The sequence below is a fragment of the Oncorhynchus keta genome, chromosome 3, assembly GCF_023373465.1.
Source record: "Oncorhynchus keta strain PuntledgeMale-10-30-2019 chromosome 3, Oket_V2, whole genome shotgun sequence".
NCBI lineage: Eukaryota > Metazoa > Chordata > Actinopteri > Salmoniformes > Salmonidae > Oncorhynchus > Oncorhynchus keta.
Genome location: NC_068423.1, coordinates 26,367,601 through 26,389,106, shown reverse-complemented (window position 1 = coordinate 26,389,106; position 21,506 = coordinate 26,367,601). Strand labels below are relative to the sequence as shown.

At 45.8% G+C, this 21,506-nt stretch overlaps 1 protein-coding gene and 1 long non-coding RNA gene across 8 annotated transcripts in view; one reads left to right on the top strand and one right to left on the bottom strand.

The window, feature by feature from the left end:
* Positions 1 to 21,506, bottom strand: part of pde10a (phosphodiesterase 10A) — a 153,851-nt gene that overhangs the window by 16,489 nt on the left and 115,856 nt on the right.
* LOC127915173 (uncharacterized) overlaps positions 16,288 to 21,506 on the top strand; it is a 61,014-nt gene continuing 55,795 nt past the window's right edge. For 6 of the 7 annotated variants that reach the window (XR_008090443.1, XR_008090445.1, XR_008090448.1 and 3 more), the window contains exons 1-3: positions 16,847 to 17,009; positions 18,098 to 18,282; positions 18,507 to 18,580. This is a non-coding gene — a long non-coding RNA (uncharacterized LOC127915173). Of the gene's footprint in view, positions 16,328 to 16,846; positions 17,010 to 18,097; positions 18,283 to 18,506; positions 18,581 to 21,506 lie in introns of those variants that run through there. The other variant, XR_008090450.1, reaches the window with a different exon arrangement.

Here is a 21,506-nt window from a genome sequence, read left to right as displayed (position 1 = left end):
AGGACCGTCTCTCTCCTCCTGTCTGTCTACGTCAGGACCGTCTTCTCTCCTGTCTGTCTGCGCCAGGTCTCTCTCCTGTCTGTCTCTCTCCTGTCTGTCTGCGTCAGGAACGTCTCTCTCCTGTCTGTCTGCATCAGGACCGTCTCTCTCCTGTCTGTCTGCGTCAGGACCGTCTCTCTCTCCCCTGTCTGTCTGCGTCAGGGCGTCGTCTCTCCTGTCTGTCTGCGTCAGGACCGTCTCTCTCCTGTCTGTCTGCTCCTGTCTGTCTGCGTCAGGACCGTCTCTCTCCAGTCTGTCTGCGTCAGGGCCGTCTCTGTCCCCTGTCTGTCTGCATCAGGGGCTCTCTCTCCTGTCTGTCTGTCTGTCCTGTCTGTCTGTCTGTCTGTCTGTCAGGACCGTCTCTCTCCTGTCTGTCTCGTCAGGCCCGTCTCTCTCTCCTGTCTGCCTGCGTCAGGACCGTCTCTCTCTGTCTGTCTGTCTGTCTGTGCGTCAGGCCGTCTCTCTCCTGTCTGTCTGTCTGCGTCAGAACGTCTCTCTCCTGTCTGTCTGCGTCAGGACGTCTCTCTCCTGTCTGTCTGTCTGTCTGTCTGCGAACGTCTCTCTCCTGTCTGTCTGTCTGTCAGGAACGTCTCTCTCCTGTCTGTCTGCATCAGGAGCCGTCTCTCTCCTGTCTGTCTGCGTCAGGACCGTCTCTCTCCTGTCTGTCGTCTGTCCTGTCTGTCTGCGTCAGGGCCGTCTCTCTCCTGTCTGTCTGCGTCAGGCCGTCTCTCTCCTGTCTGCCTCGTCAGGCCCGTCTCTCTCCTGTCTGTCTGCGTCAGGGACCGTCTCTCCTGTCTGTCTGCGTCCAGGACCGTCTCTCTCCTGTCTGTCTGCATCAGAACGTCTCTCCCTGTCTGTCTGCGTCAGACCGTCTCTCTCCTGTCTGTCTGTCTGGGCCGACCTCTCTCCTGTCTGTCTGCGTTTCAGGAACGTCTCTCTCCTGTCTGTCTGCGTCAGGCCCGTCTCTCTCCTGTCTGTCTGCGTCAGGACCGTCTCTCTCCTGTCTGTCTGCGTCAGGACCGTCTCTCCTGTCTGTCTGCGTCAGGGCCCGTCTCTCTCCTGTCTGTCTGCGTCAGGACTGTCTCTCTCCCTGTCTGTCTGCGTCAGGACCGTCTCTCCTGTCTGTCTGCGTCAGGGCCGTCTCTCTCCTGTCTGTCTGCGTCAGGACCGTCTCTCTCCTGTCTGTCTGTCTGTCCAGGACCGTCTCTCTCCTGTCTGTCTGTGTCAGGGCCGTCTCTCTCCTGTCTGTCTGCGTCAGGAACGTCTCTCTCCTGTCTGTCTGCGTCAGGCCGTCTCTCTCCTGTCTGTCTGCGTCAGGACCGTCTCTCTGTCTGTCTGCATGTCCTGTCTGTCTGCAGGGCCAGGAACGTCTCTCTCCTGTCTGTCTGCGTCAGGAACGTCTCTCTCCTCCCTGTCTCTCTGTCTGCGTCAGGACCGTCTCTCTCCTGTCTGTCTGCGTCAGGGCCGTCTCTCTCCTGTCTGTCTGCATCAGGAACACTGTCTGTCTGCATCAGGAACGTCTCTCTCCTGTCTGTCTGCGTCAGGACTGTCTCTCTCCTGTCTGTCTGCGTGAGGGCCCTCTCCTGTCTGCGTCAGGGCCGTCTCTCTCCTGTCTGTCTGCGTCAGGACCGTCTCTCTCCTGTCTGTCTGCGTCAGGGCCGTCTCTCTCCTATCTGTCTGCGTCAGGACCGTCTCTCTCCTGTCTGTCTGCTTCAGGGCCGTCTCTCTCCTGTCTGTCTGCGTCAGGGCCATCTCTCTCCTGTCTGTCTGTCAGGGCACGTCTCTCCCCTGTCTGTCTGCGTCAGGGCCGTCTCCCTGTCTCCTGTCCTGTCTGCATCAGGACCGTCTTCCTGTCTGTCTGTCTGTCTGTCTGCGTCAGGACCGTCTCTCTCCTGTCTGTCTGTGTCAGGACCGTCTCTCTCCTGTCTGTCTGCATCAGGAACGTCTCTCTCCTGTCTGTCTGCGTCAGGACCGTCTCTCTCCTGTCTGTCTGCATCAGGACATCTCTCTCTGTCTCCTGTCTGTCTGCGTCAGGAACTGTCTCTCTCCTGTCTGTCTGCGTGAGGCCGTCAGGAACGCCGTCTCTCTCTGTCCTGTCCTGTCTGCGTCAGGCCGTCTCTCTCCTGTCTGTCTGCGTCAGGGGTCTCTCTCCTGTCTGTCTGCTCTCCTCTCCTGTCTGTGCGTCAGGCCCGTCTCTCTCCCTGTCTGTGCGTCAGGGCCGTCTCTCTCCTGTCTGTCTGCGTCAGGGCCGTCTCTCTCCTGTCTGTCTGCGTCAGGGCCGTCTCTCTCCTGTCTGTCTGCGTCAGGGACCGTCTCTCTCCTGTCTGTCTGCTTCAGGGCCGTCTCTCTCCTGTCTGTCTGCGTCAGGGCCATCTCTCTCCTGTCTGTCTAAGTCAGGCCGTCTCTCTCCTGTCTGTCTGATCAGGAAATCTCTCTCCCTGTCTGTCTGCATCAGGAACGTCTCTCTCCTGTCTGTCTGCGTCAGGACCGTCTCTCTCCTGTCTGTCTGCGTGAGGGCCGTCTCTCTCCTGTCTGTCTGCGTCAGGGCCGTCTCTCTGTCTGTCTGTCAAGGGCCGTCTCTCTCCTGTCTGTCTGCGTCAGGACCGTCTCTCTCCCTGTCTGGCTGCGTCAGGGCCGTCTCTCTCCTGTCTGTCTGCGTCAGGCCGTCTCTCTCCTATCTGTCTGCGTCAGGGCCGTCTCTCTCTGTCCTGATCTGAGGCGTCAGGTCTATCTCTCTTAAGAGACAGGACATGGGTTTGAAGAAAGAAATCCTAGTTGAACCCATGTCCGCTCCAAGAAACATGGCTGAGGATGAGAATACTAGAATAGGCAGGTTATGGTGTATGAACAATGGGAGAAAAGAGACAGGTTATGGTGCTATGAACAATGGGAGATAAGAGGCAGGTTATGGTGTATGAACAATGGGAGATAAGAGACAGGTTATGGTGTATGAACAATGGGAGATAAGAGGCAGGTTATGTGTATGAACAATGGGAGATAAGAGACAGGTTATGGTGTATGAACAATGGGAGATAAGAGGCAGGTTATGGTGTATGAACAATGGGAGATAAGAGACAGGTTATGGTGTATGAACAATGGGAGATAAGAGACAGGTTATGGTGTATGAACAATGGGAGATAAGAGGCAGGTTATGGTGTATGAACAATGGGAGATAAGAGACAGGTTATGGTGTATGAACAATGGGAGATAAGAGACAGGTTATGGTGTATGAACAATGGGAGATAAGAGGCAGGTTATGGTGTATAAACAATGGGAGTGAGATAAGAGACAGGTTATGGTGTATGAACAATGGGAGATAAGAGACAGGTTATGGTGTATGAACAATGAGAGATCAATGGATTGGGTAGGTCAGAGGACATTATCTCTTTGTATAGGGGCCTTATGGTTAGACACTCACAGTTCTATCTCTTTGTATAGGGGCCTTATGGTTAGACACTCACAGTTCTATCTCTTTGTATAGGGGCCTTATGGTTAGACACTCACAGTTCTATCTCTTTGTATAGGGGCCTTATGGTTAGACACTCACAGTTCTATCTCTTTGTATAGGGGCCTTATGGTTAGACACTCACAGTTCTATCTCTTTGTATAGGGGTGTTATGGTTAGACACTCACAGTTCTATCTCTTTGTATAGGGGTGTTAGGGTTAGACACTCACAGTTCTATCTCTTTGTATAGGGGTGTAGGAAGGTCCAGCTTCGTGAGGGTCTTCCACTCCTCTGAAGTACAGATACTGTGGTAGGACAACTTCTCCATGGTTACCCTGTAGATACACTCAGAGTGCCTGATCCGGTGGTACATCTGGACAGACAGACAGACACACACAGACAGAGAGAGACAGACTGTCCTTCAAACTCTTGGCGTTGCCGTTGGGAGTCGTGTTGATCCCCCATCCTTCGCACCAAAGCTTCCCTCTCCTCTCTCTCCCCTCCTCTATTCTCCCAGCAGTCTCTCTCTCTCCCCTCCCTTCCTGACTGCTCCTCTCAGCCTCTCTCCTCTTATCCTCCACCTCCTCTTCTTCCCTCTCCTCTCTCCTTCCCCTCTCCTCTCTCTCCCCTCTCTCCTCTTCCCTCTCCTCTCCTCTCTCTCCCCTCTCTCTCCTCTCTCTCCCCTCTCTCCTCTTCCCTCCCTCTCTCTCCCCTCTCTCCTCTTCCTCTCCTCTCTCTCCCCTCTCTCTTCCCTCTCCTCTCTCTCCCCTCTCTCTCCTCTCTCTCCCCTCTCTCCTCTTCCCTCCCCTCTCTCTCCCCTCTCTCCTCTTCCCTCTCCTCTCTCTCCCCTCTGCACTGCGTTCATCCACCTCTGGCCTGCTCGCCTCCCTACCACTGAGGAAGTACAGTTCCCGCTCAGCCCAGTCAAAACTGTTCGCTGCTCTGGCCCCCAATGGTGGAACAAACTCCCTCCCGACGCCAGGACAGCGGAGTCAATCACCACCTTCCGGAGACACCTGAAACCCCACCTCTTTAAGGAATACCTAGGATAGGATAAAGTAATCCTTCTCACCCCCTTAAAAAAGATTTAGATGCACTATTGTAAAGTGGCTGTTCCACTGGATGTCATAAGGTGAATGCACCAATTTGTAAGTCGCTCTGGATAAGAGCGTCTGCTAAATGACTTAAATGTAAATGTAAATGTCCTCTTCCCTCTCCTCTCTCTCCCCTCTCTCCTCTTCCCTCCCTCCTCTCCCCTCTCCTCTCCCTCTCCCTCTCTCCTCTCTCCTCTTCCCTCTCCTCTCTCTCCCCTCTCCCTCTTCCCTCTCCTCTCTCTCCCTCTCTCTCTCTCCCTCTCCTCTCTCTCCCCCTCTCTCCTCTTCCCTTCCCTCTCCTCTCTCTCCCCTCTCTCCTCTTCCCTCTCCTCTCTCCTCTTCCCTCTCTCCCCTCCTCTCTCTCCTCTTCCCTCTCCCCTCTCCTCTCTCCCTCTCCTCTCTCTCCCCCTCTCCTCTCTCTCCCCTCTCTCCTCCCTCTCCCCTCTCTCCTCTTCCCTCTCCTCTCTCTTCCCTCTCCTCTCTCTCAGGCCCTCCTGTAAGGTCAAAGCAAAACATTTGAAACATGTTTTGTTGTTGTTGTTGAAAACATCTAACTTGCAGTTCTACACATTTTGCATTGAGGCTGAGAGAAAATGGTGCAGTTTTAAAGCAAAGTTCCTTCATTCTAAATGTTTTGATTTGACTTATGATGTATTCTAGTGGTTCTAGTACCCCTCTGTGTGGTTCTAGTGCCCCTCTGTGTGGTTCTAGTGCCCCTCTGTGTGGTTCTAGTGCCCCTCTGTGTGGTTCTAGTGCCCTCTGTGTGGTTCTGTGCCTCTGTGTGGTTCTAGTGCCCCTCTGTGTGGTTCTAGTACACCTCTGTGTGGTTCTAGTACCCCTCTGTGTGGTTCTAGTGCCCCTCTGTGTGGTTCTAGTGCCCCTCTGTGTGGTTCTAGTGCCCCTCTGTGTGGTTCTAGTGCCCCTCTGTGTGGTTCTAGTGCCCCTCTGTGTGGTCTGTGTTCTGTGTGGTCCTAGTGTCCCTCTGTGTGGTTCTAGTGCCCCTCTGTGGTTCTGTGCCCCTCTGTGGTTCTAGTGCCCCTCTGTGTGGTTCTAGTGCCCCTCTGTGTGGTTCAATTGCCCCTCTGTGTGGTTCTAGTGTCCCTCTGTGGTTCTAGTGCCCCTCTGTGTGGTTCTAGTGTCCCTCCTCTGTGTGGTTCTAGTGCCCCTCTGTGTGGTTCTAGTGCCCTCTGTGTGGTTCTAGTGTCCCTCTGTGTGGTTCTAGTGCCCCTCTGTGTGGTTCTAGTGCCCCTCTGTGTGGTTCTAGTGCCCCTCTGTGTGGTTCTAGTGCCCCTCTGTGTGGTTCTGTGCCCCTCTGTGTGGTTCTAGTGCCCCTCTGTCTCCTTTTCTCTGCTCTCCTCCCAAGTCTCAAGTGCCCCTCTGTGTGGTTCTAGTGCCCCTCTGTGTGGTTCTAGTGCCCATTTGGTTCTAGTGCCCCTCTGTGTGGAGTGCCCCTCTGTGTGGTTCTAGTCACCATGCCCCTCGATGAGCCTGTGTGGTTTAAGTGCCCCTCTATATGGTTTAGTGTCCCATGTTGGGTCTAGTGCCCCTCTGTCTCCTTTTCCGCTCTCCTCCCAACCACTCCTCCCATTTGGACCCCCAGGAGCCGATTTATGTCGATGGCCACGTTAATATTTTCATGCCACCTGTCTCTAGGGACGATTTATGTTGGGCAGTATTTCATGCCTCCTGCCTCTGGTGTGTGTGTGTGTGTGTGTGTGTGTGTGTGTGTGTGTGTGTGTGTGTGTGTGTGTGTGTGTGTGTGTACCTTTAGGTAAGTCATTTTGCCTGGCTGGAGATGCGTCTGTTCTGGTGGAGGAAGGGAGGTGTGGGGGGTTTGAGCGTCTGCCTGTGTACAGCCTTGCTGTCCTACTCTAGATGCTCAGCAACGTCTTGGGGGCGACAGAGACATGTCAGTGTTCGATGTCAACAGGCCTTCGGGACTAGACGGAGCTAAACAGTCAGGCCTTTAGTCATTCTGAGTCATGATTTTACTGTGTCTAATATTGGCCCTTGATACATGGTGTCTGTACATTGTGCAGTTCAGAGTTATTGTCAATTCATAACTGAGATTTGAATTGAAGAAAAACTCAAATTTTTCCTGAGTATATCCTGAATATCCTTCAATTTTGTTTTGTCTGACACAAAGTAAAAATATATTTTCATGAAAATATAAATTTGACACAAAACACTCACGTTGGCACAGTGCAAGGCTAGAGCACAGAAGACGGCAAACATCTTGAAGTTGTTCTCGTCTGTTTTGGTGAAGGCACTTCCACTCAGCTTGTTAACCATCTGTACGACCCTATCACGGTCCCCCTGGAAACGATGGGCATGCATAGGATGTTCCGGCGTGGTGTAGCCCGTATAGAGGTCTACCTCTCTGTGAAGTGGGAAGGGTTAAAATGTAACAGGAATTCATCTTGACATAATGCCATAATAGTGTTTAATGATGGGGCGGCAGGGTAGTCTAGTGGTTAGAGCGTTGGACTAGTAACTGGAAGGTTGCAAGTTCAAACCCCTGAGCTGACAAGGTACAAATCTGTCGTTCTGCCCCTGAACAGGCAGTTAACCCACTGTTCCTAGGTTCCGTCATTGAAAATAAGAATTTGTTCTTAACTGACTTGCCTAGTTAAATAAGGTAAAATAAAATAAAAAATCATTAGGCTTGTTCCACTAAATTACATCAAGGCCCAGGCTGACAACGTGTATTACAACAAGCTAGATGTGAAAAGCCGGTGCCACTACCTAAGAAAATATTGGGCACTACAATGACATTAGAACTTGGCAAGACGGCATAATTAGATCTGGGATAATGGCGAGCACCGGACTACTCTGAGGATTACCACGTTTCACAAATAAAGTAGACAAGGGGAGGGTCTCAAATGGCACCTATCTATATGGTTCTGGTCAAAAGTAGTGGGAATAGGGTGCCCTTTGGGAAGCAGCCAGGGTAAAATGTGAGTTTTACCTATTAAAGCGTGGGTCTGCATAGGCGTCTGGGATGTTAAGGACCTCCCCGTCCGTGCCACTTGGCCCGCTATACCTTTCTCTATAGAAAACCTGGAAGAGGACAAGACAGAAGAGCTGGAGGTTACAACCAGGGAACGGACATTTCTGTTCTAAGAATTATAATTCCGTGTTCTAAAGATTCTGTTTTTTGTTCTAGGATTCTTGTTTCCCTGTTCTGAGATTCTAGTTTCCTGTTCTAGATATTCTAGTTTCCCTGTTCTAGAGATTCTAGTTTCCCTGTTCTAGAGATTCTAGTTTCCCTGTTCTAGATATTCTAGTTTCCCTGTTCTAGAGTTATTCTAGTTTCCTGTTCTGGGGATTCTAGTTTCCCTGTTCTAGATATTCTAGTTTCCCTGTTCTGAGATTCTAGAGATTAGTTTCCCTGTTCTAGGGATTCTAGTTTCCCTGTTCTAGAGATTCTAGTTTCCCTGTTCTAGAGATTCTAGTTTCCCTGTTCTAGATTCTAGTTTCCCTGTTCTGGATTCTAGTTTCCTGTTCTAGAGATTCTAGTTTCCCTGTTCTAGAGATTCTAGTTTCCCTGTTCTAGGGATTCTAGTTTCCCTGTTCTAGGGATTCTAGTTTCCTGTTCTAGAGATTCTAGTTTCCCTGTTCTAGGGATTCTAGTTTCCCTGTTCTAGAGATTCTAGTTTTCCCTGTTCCAGAGATTCTAGTTTCCTGTTCTAGGGATTCTAGTTTCCCTGTTCTAGGGATTCTAGTTTCCCTGTTCTGGGGATTCTAGTTTCCTTGTTCTACAGATTCTAGTTTCCTGTTCTAGGGATTCTAGTTTCCTGTTCTGGAATTCTAGTTTCCTTGTTCTACAGATTCTCGTTTTCCCTGTTCTAGAGATTCTAGTTTTTTCCTTCTAGAGATTCTAGTTTCCCTGTTCTAGGGATTCTAGTTTCCTGTTCTGTTATAGTTTCCTGGGATTCTAGTTTCCGTTCTAGAATTCTAGTTCTAGAGATTCTAGTTTCCTGTTCTAGAGATTCTAGTTTCCCGGGATTCTAGTTTAGTTTCCCTGTTCTAGAGATTCTAGTTTCCTTGTTCTACAGATTCCTAGTTTCCCTGTTCTAGGGATTCTAGTTTCCCTGTTCTAGGGATTCTAGTTTCCCTGTTCTAGGAGATTCTAGTTTCCCTGTTCTAGAGATTCTAGTTTCCCTGTTCTAGAGATTCTAGTTTCCCTGTTCTAGAGATTCTAGTTTCCCTGTTCTAGAAGATTCTAGTTTCCCTGTTCTAGGGATTCTAGTTTCCCTGTTCTAGAGATTCTAGTTTCCCTGTTCTATAGATTCTAGTTTCCCTGTTCTAGAGATTCTAGTTTCCCTGTTCTAGGGATTCTAGTTTCCCTGTTCTAGAGATTCTAGTTTCCCTGTTCTAGGGATTCTAGTTTCCCTGTTCTAGAGATTCTATTCTAGTTTCCCTGTTCTAGGGATTCTAGTTTCCCTGTTCTAGGGATTCTAGTTTCCCTGTTCTGGGGATTCTAGTTTCCCTGTTCTAGAGATTCTAGTTTCCTGTTCTAGGGATTCTAGTTTCCCTGTTCTAGAGATTCTAGTTTCCCTGTTCTAGGGATTCTAGTTTCCTTGTTCTGGGGATTCTAGTTTCCTTGTTCTGGGGATTCTATTTTCCCTGTTCTAGAGATTCTAGTTTCCTGTTCTAGGGATTCTAGTTTCCTTGTTCTGGGATTCTAGTTTCCTTGTTCTGGGGATTCTATTTTCCTGTTCTAGGGATTCTAGTTTCCCTGTTCTAGAGATTCTAGTTCCCTGTTCTAGGGATTCTAGTTTCCCTGTTCTAGAATTCTAGTTTCCTGTTCTGGGATTCTATTTTCCCTGTTCTAGAGATTCTAGTTTCCCTGTTCTAGGGATTCTAGTTTCCTTGTTCTGGGATTCTATTTTCCCTGTTCTAGAGATTCTAGTTTCCTGTTCTAGAGATTATAGTTTCCCTGTTCTAGAGATTCTAGTTTCCTGTTCTAGAGATTCTAGTTTCCTGTTCTAGAGATTCTAGTTTCCCTGTTCTGGGGATTCTATTTTCCCCTGTTCTAGAGATTCTAGTTTCCCTGTTCTAGGGATTCTAGTTTCCTTGTTCTGGGGATTCTAGTTTCCTTGTTCTGGGATTCTATTTTTTCCCTGTTCTAGAGATTCTAGTTTCCCTGTTCTGGGGATTCTATTTTCCCTGTTCTAGAGATTCTAGTTTCCCTGTTCTAGGGATTCTAGTTTCCTTGTTCTGGGGATTCTAGTTTTCCTTGTTCTGGGGATTTTAGTTTCCTTGTTCTAGAGATTCTAGTTTCCCTGTTATAGGGATTCTAGTTTCCCTGTTCTGGAGATTCTAGTTTCCTTGTTCTAGAGATTCTAGTTTCCTTGTCAGGGAATCGTTCACATGATCACTAGTCAATTCAACACAACCCGCCAGAGGAATTGTTCTGAGCGGACATCCCAAGTCAACTCAACATAAACCATAGAGATCAGTCATGCAACAACAGAGCAGTAAAATAATCGATCAGGACCCTTACCTAATCTCTTTAGTTTTCCTGAAGACAGGTTTGCCCTCGTTCTCCTCCCGATGTCGAACAGGTCTGAGTACAGTTCATTGTTATTGTGGTCCACCTGGAACAGTGCACATCTGTCCGCATTCACCAGGTTTTTGCATATATCTGAAACACAACACCACAATACAGTACACAGTACACAGAAAGACATAACAGTACACAGAAAGACAGTACACAGAAAGACACACAGTACACAGAAAGACACACAGTACACAGAAAGACATAACAGTACACAGAAAGACACACAGTACACAGAAAGACACACAGTACACAGAAAGACATAACAGTACACAGAAAGACACACAGTACACAGAAAGACACACAGTACACAGAAGACATAACAGTACACAGAAAGACACACAGTACACAGAAAAGACACACAGTACACAGAAAGACACACAGTACACAGAAAGACACACAGTACACAGAAAGACATAACAGTACACAGAAAGACACACAGTACACAGAAAGACACACAGTACACAGAAAGACATAACAGTACACAGAAAGACACACAGTACACAGAAAGACACACAGTACACAGAAAGACACACAGTACACAGAAAGACACACAGTACACAGAAAGACATAACAGTACACAGAAAGACATAACAGTACACAGAAAGACACACAGTACACAGAAAGACACACAGTACACAGAAAGACACACAGTACACAGAAAGACACACAGCACACAGTAAGACATAAGTTACACAGAAAGACACACAGTACACAGAAAGACACATAGTACACATAAAGACACAGTAAGACACACAGTACAAGAAAGACACACAGAAAGACACACAGTACACAGAAAGACACACAGAAAGACACACAGTACACAGAAAGACACACAGAAAGACACACAGTACACAGAAAGACACACAGAAAGACACACAGTACACAGAAAGACACACAGAAAGACACACAGTACACAGAAAGACACACAGAAAGACACACAGTACACAGAAAGACACACAGAAAGACACACAGTACACAGAAAGACACACAGAAAGACACACAGTACACAGAAAGACACACAGTACACAGAAAGACACACAGAAAGACACACAGTACACAGAAAGACACACAGAAAGACACACAGTACACAGAAAGACACACAGAAAGACACACAGTACACAGGGGGTGAATCATATAACTTCCATTAACATCAATGCATGACAAAAATGAACATTTGACTTAGTCTTTAAAGTGGAAGTTAGGATTCACTCCACGGTTAGTTTCAATCATTAACCAATACAGAATGGCCTTACATGAAATAAACTAATTAAACTAAATAGACTAAATAAACTAAATAGACTAAATAAACTAAATAAACTAAATAGACTAAATAAACTAAATAGACTAAATAAACTAAATAGACTAAATAGACTAAATAAACTAAATAGACTAAATAAACTAAATAAACTAAATAAACTAAATAAACTAAATAGACTAAATAGACTAAATAAACTAAATAAACTAAATAGACTAAATAAACTAAATAAACTAAATAGACTAAATAAACTAAATAGACTAAATAGACTAAATAAACTAAATAGACTAAATAAACTAAATAAACTAAATAGACTAAATAAACTAAATAAACTAAATAGACTAAATAGACTAAATAAACTACCATTATGTGTTCAAGTAGAATCTAAAATGTTGTCAAAGTACACGTTCTGTTGGAGAAAAAGAGAGAATGATAATGAAGTAATGATGATAAATGATAATGGGGGTAAAGATGATAAATGATAATGGGGTAAAGATGATAAATGATAATGAATTAATGATGATAAATGATAATGGGGGTAAAGATGATAAAATGATAATGGGGGTAAAGATGATAAATGATAATGGGGCAAACGATGATAAATGATAATGGGGCAACGATGATAAATGATAATGGGGTAAAAATGATAAATAATAATGAAGTAACGATGATAAATGATAATGAAGTAACGATGATAAATGATAATGAAGTAAGATGAAGTAACACATCTAGCAGGAAGTCATTGAGACAGACTTACTTTGACACATCTGGCAGGAAGTCATTGAGACTTAGATCTGGCGAAGTCATTGACTTACTGTGACACATCTGGCAGGAAGTCATTGAGACAGACTTACTTTGACACATCTGGCAGGAAGTCATTGAGACAGACTTACTTTGACACATCTGGCAGGAAGTCATTGAGACAGACTTACTTTGACACATCTGGCAGGAAGTCATTGAGACAGACTTACTGTGACACATCTAGCAGGAAGTCATTGAGACAGACTTACTGTGACACATCTGGCAGGAAGTCATTGAGACAGAGCTTACTGTGACACATCTGGCAGGAAGTCATTGAGACAGACTTACTGTGACACATCTGGCAGGAAGTCATTGAGACAGACTTACTTTGACACATCTAGCAGAAGTCATTGAGACAGACTTACTTTGACACATCTGGCAGGAAGTCATTGAGACAGACTTACTTTGACATCTAGCAGGAAGTCGTGAGACAGACTTACTGCTTGACACATCTAGCAGGAAGTCATTGAGACAGACTTACTTTGACACATCTAACGGAAGTCATTGAGACAGACTTACTTTGACACATCTAGCAGGAAGTCATTGAGACAGACTTACTTTGACACATCTGGCAGGAAGTCATTGAGACAGACTTACTTTGACACATCTAGCAGGAAGTCATTGAGACAGACTTACTGTGACACATCTAGCAGGAAGTCATTGAGACAGACTTACTTTGACACATCTGGCAGGAAGTCATTGAGACAGACTTACTGTGACACATCTAGCAGGAAGTCATTGAGACAGACTTACTTTGACACATCTAGCAGGAAGTCATTGAGCTCGGTCTGTTTGGCTAGGCCTCTGCACACCTGGCGATACAGAAACAACATGTCAGATATTCAGCTTTTCAAACTCACGCTAACAGTTAATTAGCACTTTTGTTTATGTGTCAATAGCAGTATTACGGAGAGAGGGAGACAGAGACAGGGAGACCGAGAGAGACAGAGAGAGGGAGACAGAGAGACAGAGACAGGGAGACCGAGAGAGGGAGAGACAGAGAGAGGGAGACAGAGAGAGAGGGAGAGACAGAGAGAGAGGGAGAGACAGAGAGAGAGGGAGAGACAGAGAGAGGGAGACAGAGAGAGAGGGAGAGACAGAGAGAGGGAGACCGAGAGAGACAGAGAGAGGGAGAGACAGAGAGAGGGAGAAAGAGAGAGAGTGAGAGTGAGAGATGGAGAGTAAGAGAGAGAGAGAGGGAGAGTAAGAGAGAGGGAGAGAGAGAGAGAGAGAGAGAGAGAGAGAGAGAGAGAGAGAGAGAGAGACAGAGAGACAGAGACAGGGAGACAGAGAGAGACAGAGAGAGGAGAGCACGAGCGGAGACAGAGAGAGGGGAGACAGAGAGAGGGAGAGACAGAGAGAGGGAGAGACAGAGCGAGGGAGAGACAGAGAGAGGGAGAGACACGAGCGAGACAGAGAGAGGGAGACAGAGAGAGGAGAGACAGAGAGAGGGAGAGCGTGAGCGAGACAGAGAGAGGAGACAGAGAGAGGAGAGACAGAGAGAGGGAGAGCACGAGCGAGACAGAGAGAGGGGAGACAGAGAGAGGGAGAGCACGAGCGAGACAGAGAGAGGGGGAGACAGAGAGAGGGTAGACAGAGAGAGGCAGAGACAGAGAGGGAGAGCACGAGCAAGAGAGGGAGAGACAGAGAGAGGGAGACAGAGAGAGGTAGAGACAGAGAGGGAGAGCACGAGCGAGACAGAGAGAGGGGAGACAGAGAGAGGGAGAAAGAGAGAGGGAGAGACAGAGAGAGGGAGAGCACGAGCGAGACAGAGAGAGCGAGACAGAGAGAGGGAGACAGAGAGAGGGAGAGACAGAGAGAGGGAGAGACAGAGAGGGAGAGCACGAGCGAGACAGAGAGAGGGAGAGACAGAGAGAGGGAGAGACAGAGAGAGGGAGAGCACGAGCGAGACAGAGAGAGGGGAGACAGAGAGAGGGAGAAAGAGAGAGGGAGAGACAGAGAGAGGGAGAGCACGAGCGAGACAGAGAGAGGAGACAGAGAGAGGGAGAGACAGAGAGAGGGAGAGCACGAGCGAGACAGAGAGGGGAGACAGAGAGGAAACACGAGGCGAGACAGAAGAGGAGACAGAGAGGTAGACAGAGAGTGAACCCAGAGAGGAGAGCACGAGCGAGAGAGGAGAGACAGAGGGAGACAGAGAGAGTTAGAGACAGAGAGGGAGAGCACGGCGAGAGACAGAGAGAGGAGACAGAGAGAGGGAGAAAGAGAGAGAGAGACAGAGAGAGGAAACCTGGCCCAGAGACAGAGAAGAGCGAGACAGAGAGAGGAGACAGAGAGGAGAGACGAGAGAAGGGACAGAGAGGAGACACACAGGCAGACAGACGAAGGGAGAGACAGAGATAGTGGAACCAAGAGAGGAGAACCTGGCAGACAGAGAGAGGGGGAGAGACAGAGAGGGGGAGACAGAGAGAGGAGTAGACAGACAGAGGCAGAGACAGAGAGGAGAGCACGGCGAGAGAGAGGAGAGACAGAGAGATAGACAGAGAGAGGTAGAGACAGAGAGGGAGAGCACGAGCGAGACAGAGAGAGGAGACAGAGAGAGGGAGAAAGAGAGAGGAGAGACAGAGAGAGGAGAGCACGAGCGAGACAGAGAGAGCGAGACAGAGAGGGGAGACAGAGAGAGGGAGAGACAGAGAGAGGGAGAGACAGAGAGGGAGAGCACGAGCGAGACAGAGAGAGGGAGAGACAGAGAGAGGGAGAGACAGAGAGAGGAGAGCACTGGCGAGACAGAGAGAGGGAGACAGAAGAGGAGAAAGAGAGAGGAGAGACAGAGAGGGAGAGACAGAGAGAGGGAGAGCACGAGCGAGACAGAGAGAGGGAGAGACAGAGAGAGGGAGAGACAGAGAGAGGAGAGACACGAGCGAGACAGAGAGAGCGAGACAGAGAGAGGAGACAGAGAGAGGGAGACAGAGAGAGGAGACAGAGAGAGGGAGACAGAGAGGGGAGACAGAGAGAGGGAGAGACAGAGAGAGGGAGACGGAGCAATCCGGGATGCATTGGGACACCACAATCCGGGATGCATTGGGACACCAGCAATCCGGGATGCATTGGGACACCAGCGATCCGGGATGCATTGGGACACCGCTGATCCGGATGCATTGGGACACCGCGATCCGGATGCATTGGGACACCGCTGATCGGGATGCATTGGGACACAGCGATCCGGGATGCATTGGGACACCTGATCCGGATGCATTGGGACACCGCGATCCGGGATGCATTGGGACACCGCGATCCGGATGCATTGGGGACACCGCGATCCGGATGCATTGGGACACCGGCGTATCTGGGATGCATTGGGACACAATCCGGGATGCATTGGGACACCCCGGGATGCATTGGGACACGCGATCCGGGATGCATTGGGACACCGCGATCCGGGATGCATTGGGACACCAGCGATCCGGGATGCATTGGGACACCGCGATCCAGGATGCATTGGGACACGCGATCCGGGATGCATTGGGACACCGTGATAGGTGTTTTACGGGGTCAGTCATAGTAGTATGATAGGTGTTGTTTACAGGGTCAGTCATAGTAGTGTGATAGGTGTTGTTTTACAGGGTCAGTCATAGTAAGTATGATAGGTGTTGTTTACAGGGTCAGTCATAGTAGTATGATAGGTGTTGTTTACAGGGTCAGTAGTATGATAGGTGTTGTTTTACAGGGTCAGTCATAGTAGTGTGATAGGTGTTGTTTTACAGGGTCAGTCATAGCAGTATGATAGGTGTTGTTTAGGGTCAGTCATAGTAGTGTGATAGGTGTTGTTTTACAGGGTCAGTCATAGTAGTGTGATAGGTGTTGTTTTACGGGGTCAGTCATAGTAGTATGATAGGTGTTGTTTACAGGGTCAGTCATAGTAGTATGTAGGTGTTGTTTTACAGGGTCAGTATAGTAGTATGATAGGTGTTGTTTTAGGGTCAGTCATAGTAGTATGATAGGTGTTGTTTACAGGGGTCAGTCATAGTAGTATGATAGGTGTTGTTTTACAGGGTCAGTAGTATGATAGGTGTTGTTGTACAGGGTCAGTATTATGACAGGTGTTGTTTTACAGGGTCAGTCATAGCAGTATGATAGGTGTTGTTTTACAGGGTCAGTAGTATGATAGGTGTTGTTTTACAGGGTCAGTCATAGTAGTATGATAGGTGTTGTTTTTACAGGGTCAGTCATAGTAGTGTGATAGGTGTTGTTTACAGGGTCAGTCATAGAAGTAGTATGATAGGTGTTGTTTTACAGGGTCCAGTCATAGTAGTATGATAGGTGTTTTACAGGGTCAGTCATAGTAGTGTGATAGGTGTTTGTTTTTACGGGGTCAGTCATAGTAGTATGATAGAGTGTTGTTTTACGGGGTCAGTCATAGTATGTATGATAGGTGTTGTTTTACAGGGTCAGTCATAGCAGTATGATAGGTGTTGTTTTACAGGGTCAGTCATAGTAGTATGATAGGTGTTTGTTTTTACAGGGTCAGTCATAGTAGTATGATAAGTGTTAGTTTTAGGTGTTGTTCAGGGTCAGTCATAGTAGTGTGATAGGTGTTGTTTACAGGGGTCGGTCATAGTAGTATGATAGGTGTTGTTCTACAGGGTCAGTCATAGTAGTGTGATAGGTGTTGTTTACAGGGTCAGACATAGTAGTATGATAGGTGTTGTTTTACAGGGTCAGTCATAGTAGTATGATAGGTGTTGTTTTACAGGGTCAGTCATAGTAGTGTGATAGGTGTTGTTTTACAGGGTCAGACATAGTAGTATGATAGGTGTTGTTTTACAGGGTCAGTCATAGTAGTATGATAGGTGTTGTTTTACAGGGTCAGTCAGTAGTATGATAGGTGTTGTTTTACAGGGTCAGTGTAGTAGTATGATAGGTGTTGTTTCACGGGGTCAGTCATAGTAGTCAGTAGGTGTTGTTTTACAGGGTCAGTCATAGTAGTATGATAGGTGTTGTTTTACAGGGTCAATCATAGTAGTATGATGGGGTGTTCATTTTACAGGGTCAGTCATAGTAGTATGATAGGTGTTGTTTTACGGGGTCAGTCACAGTAGTATGATAGGTGTTTGTTTTACAGGGTCAGTCATAGTAGTATGATAGGTGTTACAGGGTTTTAGAGGAGTGTTGTTTTACAGGGTCAGTATAGTAGTATGATAGGTGTTGTTTTGATCGGCGTGATAGAGGGTCAGTCAGTAGTAGTATGATAGGTGTTGTTTTACAGGGTCAGTCACAGTAGTATGATAGGTGTTGTTTACAGGGTCAGTCATAGTAGTATGATAGTATTTGTTTTACAGGGTCAGCCAGTATGATTAGTATGATAGGTGTTGTTTTGGGGTCAGTCATAGTAGTATGATAGGTGTTGTTTGGGTCAGTCATAGTAGTATGATAGGTGTTGTTTTACAGGGTCAGTCATAGTAGTATGATAGGTGTTGTTTAGGGTCAGTCATAGTAGTGTGATAGGTGTTGTTTAGGGTCAGTCATAGTAGTATGATAGGTGTTGTTTGGGGTCAGTCATAGTAGTATGATAGGTGTTGTTGTACAGGGGGTCAGTAGTATGATTGGTGTTGTTTTACAGGGTCAGTCATAGTAGTGTGATAGGTGTTGTTTACAGGGTCAGTCATAGTAGTATGATAGGTGTTGTTTTACAGGGTCAGTCATAGTAGTATGATAGGTGTTGTTTTACAGGGTCAGTCATAGTAGTATGATAGGTGTTGTTTTACAGGGTCAATCATAGTAGTATGATAGGTGTTGTTTTACAGGGTCAGTCATAGTAGTATGATAGGTGTTGTTTTACAGGGTCAGTCATAGTAGTATGATAGGTGTTGTTTTACAGGGTCAGTCATAGTAGCATGATAGGTGTTGTTTTACAGGGTCAGTCATAGTAGTATGATAGGTGTTGTTTTACAGGGTCAGTCATAGTAGTATGATAGGTGTTGTTTTACAGGGTCAGTCATAGTAGTATGATAGGTGTTGTTTTACAGGGTCAGTCATAGTAGTATGATAGGTGTTGTTTTACAGGGTCAGACATAGTAGTATGATAGGTGTTGTTTTACAGGGTCAGTCATAGTAGTATGATAGGTGTTGTTTTACAGGGTCAGTCATAGTAGTATGACAGGTGTTGTTTTACAGGGTCAGTCATAGTGGTATGATAGGTGCTTGTTTTACAGGGTCAGTCATAGTAGTATGATAGGTGTTGTTTTACTAGGGTCAGTCATAGTAGTATGATAGGTGTTGTTTTACAGGGTCAGTCATAGTAGTATGATAGGTGTTGTTTTACAGGGTCAGTCATAGTAGTATGATAGGTGTTGTTTTACAGGGTCAGTCATAGTAGTATGATAGGTGTTGTTTTACAGGGTCAGTCATAGTAGTGTGATAGGTGTTGCTTTACAGGGTCAGACATAGTAGTATGATAGGTGTTGTTTTACAGGGTCAGTCATAGTAGTATGATAGGTGTTGTTTTACAGGGTCAGTCATAGTAGTATGATAGGTGTTGTTTTACAGGGTCAGTCATAGTAGTATGATAGGTGTTGTTTTACAGGGTCAGTCATAGTAGTATGATAGGTGTTGTTTTACAGGGTCAGTCATAGTAGTATGATAGGTGTTGTTTTACAGGGTCAGTCATAGTGAGCATAAAAATTGTTGTTTTACAGGGTCAGTCATAGTAGTGTGATAGGTCTTGTTTACGGGGTCAGTCATAGTAGTATGATAGGTGTTGTTTTACAGGGTCAGTCATAGTAGTATGATAGGTGTTGTTTTGGGAGTCAGTATAGTAGTATGACTTGGTGTTGTTTTACAGGGTCAGTCACTTAGTAGTATGATAGGTGTTGTTTTACAGGGTCAGTCACAGTAGTATTGATAGGTGTTGTTTTACAGGGTCAGTCATAGTAGTGTGATGGGTCTCAGTTTTACAGGGTCAGCCATAGTAGTATGATAGGTGTTGTTTTTGGGGTCAGTCATAGTAGTATGATAGGTGTTTTACAGGTCAGTCATAGTAGTGTGATAGGTGTTTTAGTATGTAGTATGATAGGTGTTGTTTTACAGGGTCAGCCATAGTAGTGTGATAGGTGTTGTTTTAAGGGTCAATCATAGTAGTATGATAGGTGTTGTTTACACGGTCAGTCATAGTAGTATGATAGGTGTTGTTTACAGGGTCAGTAGTATGATTGGTGTTGTTTTACAGGGTCAGTCATAGTAGTATGATAGTGTTGTTTTACAGGGTCAGTCATAGTAGTATGATAGGTGTTGTTTTACAGGGTCAGTCATGGTAGTATGATAGGTGTTGTTTTACAGGGTCAGTCATAGTAGTATGATAGGTGTTGTTTTACAGGGTCAGTCATAGTATTATGATAGGTGTTGTTTACAGGGTCAGTCATAGTAGTATGATAGGTGTTGTTTTACAGGTCAGTCATAGTAGTGCTGATAGGTGTTGTTTTACAGGGTCAGTCATAGTAGTATATGATAGGTGTTGTTCTACAGAGTCAGTCCTTGGTAGTGTGATAGGTGTTGTTTTACAGGGTCAGTCATAGTAGTATGATAGGTGTTGTTTTACAGGGTCAGTCATAGTAGTATGATAGGTGTTGTTTTACAGGGTCAGATCATAGTAGTATGATAGGTGTTGTTTTACAGGGTCAGTCATAGTAGTATGATAGGTGTTGTTTTACAGGGTCAGTCATAGTAGTATGATAGGTGTTGTTTTACAGGGTCAGTCATAGTAGTATGATAGGTGTTGCTTTTACAGGGTCAGTCATAGTAGTATGATAGGTGTTGTTTTACAGGGTCAGTCATAGTAGTATGATAGGTGTTGTTTTACAGGGTCAAGTCATAGTAGTATGATAGGTGTTGTTTTACAGGTCAGTCATAGTAGTATGATAGGTGTTGTTTTACAGGGTCAGTCATAGTAGTATGATAGGTGTTGTTTTACAGGGTCAGTCATAGTAGTATGATAGGTGTTGTTTTACAGGGTCAACATAGTAGTATGATAGGTGTTGTTTTACAGGGTCAGTCATAGTAGTATGATAGGTGTTGTTTTACAGGGTCAAGTCATAGTAGTATGATAGGTGTTGTTTTACAGGGTCAGTCATAGTAGTATGATTACGTGCTGTCTCATTGCGGGTCGCACAGCAGCATGACAGGTGGCATGATGTGACATAGTAGCTCATTGCGGGTCAAATACATAGCATGATTAGTGCTGGTTTTATTATATCAAATATAGCAGCAAGCTGATTGCGTTGTTTATGGGTCATCATAGTAGCATGATAGGTGTTGTTTTACAGGGTCAGACATAGTAGTATGATAGGTGCTTGTTTATTACAGGGTCAGACATAGTAGTATGATAGGTGTTTGTTTTATTATGGGTCAGTCATAGTAGCATGATAGGTGTTGTTTTACTAGGGTCAGTCATAGTAGTATGATAGGTGTTGTTTTACAGGGTCAATCATAGTAGTATGATAGGTGTTGTTTTATCATGGGTCAGTCATAGTAGTATGATAGGTGTTGTTTTACAGGGTCAGTCATAGTAGTATGATAGGTGTTGTTTTACAGGGTCAGTCATAGTAGCATGATAGGTGTTGTTTTACAGGGTCAAATCATAGTAGTATGATAGGTGTTGTTTTACAGGGTCAGTCATAGTAGTATGATAGGTGTTGTTTTACAGGGTCAGTCATAGTAGTATGATAGGCGTTGTTTTACAGGGTCAGTCATAGTAGTATGATAGGTGTTGTTTTACAGGGTCAGTCATAGTAGTATGATAGGTGTTGTTTTACAGGGTCAGCATAGTAGTATGATAGGTGTTGTTTTACAGGGTCAGTCATAGTAGTATGATAGGTGTTGTTTTACAGGGTCAGTCATAGTAGTATGATAGGTGTTGTTTTACAGGGTCAGTCATAGTAGTATGATAGGTGTTGTTTTACAGGGTCAGTCATAGTAGTATGATAGGTGTTGTTTTACAGGGTCAGTCATAGTAGTATGATAGGTGTTGTTTTACAGGGTCAGTCATAGTAGTATGATAGGTGTTGTTTACAGGGTCAGTCATAGTAGTGTGATAGGTGTTGTTTTACAGGGTCAGTCATAGTAGTATGATAGGTGTTGTTTTACAGGGTCAGTCATAGTAGCATGATAGGTGTTGTTTTACAGGGTCAAACATAGTAGTATGATAGGTGTTGTTTTACAGGGTCAGTCATAGTAGTATGATAGGTGTTGTTTTACAGGGTCAAATATAGTAGTGTGATAGGTGTTGTTTACGGGGTCAGTCATAGTAGTATGATAGGTGTTGTTTTTACAGGGTCAGTCATAGTAGTACGATA